General features: G+C 41.9%; 1 pseudogene; it reads left to right on the top strand.

Annotated features, from left to right (window-relative positions):
- Positions 1-381: 381 nt before the first annotated feature.
- LOC123937501 lies at positions 382-839 on the top strand (annotated as a pseudogene).
- The last annotated feature ends 1,246 nt before the right edge of the window (positions 840-2,085 follow it).

Raw genomic sequence — 2,085 nt, 5'->3', positions numbered from 1 at the left:
TTCTTCTCTCCCCAGAGCGGGGTGTCCATACATAATGCAAATCCTAGTAGGATTGGATCTCCATGAAAAGAACTTTGTTCACTAAAAGCTGTACTCTTTTTTTGTTGTTTGCAAAACACAGGGTGCTTATGGGATCTGTCTCATACTTTTATCATTTGGCCATTCAATCTTAGACAATTCAGTTAGAATTGTTTATGCAGTAGAGTTTTTCTTTTGAACAATATATATTTCATAAGAAGTATATTGTATCTTTCCATTGTAATTAGTGTAGTATGTGTCCACTCTGAGCAGTAATTTACTTACATGATCCAGTTCCTTAAGCAAAATAGGTCAATAAAGGCTGTGGACTCTGGGCAGCTGGGGTCGGTGAAGGATCTCAAGATGGCTGGGTGAAAACTTGCTCTAAAAACCATTGACTGGGTAGCTTTTGGGGAGATCATACCCTGAAACCAGAAGGCCATTGCTAACTCCATGAAATCTTGGAATGAGACACTTACTTCCAACTTGGCTACTCTCCCTGAGAAACCCCCTACTATCTACTGGGCTTTGAAAAGTTCAATGCCCTGAAGATTCCTGTGCCAGAGGATAAATACACTGTTCAGGTGGATGCTGAAGAAAAAGAAGATGTGAAAATTTGTGCTGAGTTTTTTTCTGTCTCAAAGGCTAGGATTTTGGAATACAAAAAACAGCTAAGGAACATAATTCCGTTTGATCAGATGACCACTGAGGACCTGAATGAAGCCTTCCCAGAAACGAAATTAGACAAGAAGAAGTATCCCTATTGGCCTCACAAGCCAATCGAAAACTTATAAACTTGAGGTGGGGAGAGAACTCTGGCCCTCATATTATAAACACTGGACATTAAAAATAATGGATACGGAAAAAAAATAGGTCAATAAAGAACGCCCAAAAGTGTCCTTCTTCATGTAATCATCAAGACTATTAGACATATGACAGCAACTTAGCAGCAAACTGGAACTATGCTTGTTCTACTCAGAAAATGAGCTGCTCTATGATCAACTCCCAAGCACTGCTACCAAAAATGGACTCCTTCTTCAACCTGTACATTCCCCAGGGCCAGCTCTAGGATGTGGTCTGGACTCTGAACCACACAGTAATATCGGTACCTAGCTCTAAGACCAAACCATGAAAAGAAAACAACAACAACAACAACAAAAATGCCTCAGAGGAGATTAATCCAGGACTCTCTATTAGTTTTACAAAAGCTGACCCAAGAAGAGACTGCAAATTTACTAGGGAACCCAGCCAAGATTGGCTGAACCTGGAACACGTCAGGTGATCTGTATTATAAATAATACACAGTTGCTGTAATGTGTTATGATGCAATAACTGGTGATACAGTTTTACTGTTTAAGGTTATTTCTTCCTTCCCTCTTCCTTATTGGCAGAGCCCACCTCCCATGTATTTTCTTTCTCAGCAATCCTTGCAACTAAGGCATATGACCAGAGCTAGCACATGGGACTTGGAGAGAAGACTTTCAGAAACTTCTCACAAGAAACTTCTCCCTTCTTCCATGACTTGAACTTTTGGGGAAGATAAGAAGCTTGGGGTGCCTGGGTGGCTTAGTTGGTTAAGCCACTGCCTTTGGCTCAGGTCATGATCCCAGGGTCCTGGGATCGAGTCCCGCATCGGGCTCTCTGCTCAGCAGGGAGCCTGCTTCGCCCCCTCCCCTCTCTGCCTGCCTCTGCCTACTTCTGATCTGTCTGTCAAATAAATAAATAAAATCTTTAAAAAAAAAAAAGATAAGAAGCTTGATGCTGCTAAAACCACTCTGTCACCATTAATATACACAGGGAGGATGAATTATTTGCCAATAGTCCATGACTGAATCAAGCTTGCCTATGTAATGAAGTCTCCAAAAGGAGGGGGTTCAGAGAACTTCTGGGTGGTGAGTAGATGGAGATTCAGGGAGGGTGGCACACTCAGAGAGGACACAGAAGCTCCAAGCCCTTTCCCCATACCCTGTCCTATGCATCTCTTTCATTTGGCTGTTTCTGAATTATATCCTTTCATAATGAGCTGGCAATCTAGTAAGGAAAATGTTTCTCTGAGTTCTGTGAACC

Source organism: Meles meles, chromosome 2, assembly GCF_922984935.1.
Source record: "Meles meles chromosome 2, mMelMel3.1 paternal haplotype, whole genome shotgun sequence".
Classification (NCBI taxonomy): Eukaryota; Metazoa; Chordata; class Mammalia; order Carnivora; family Mustelidae; genus Meles; species Meles meles.
Note: the sequence above shows the minus strand (reverse complement) of the source record. Positions and strands in the feature narration are given on the sequence as shown.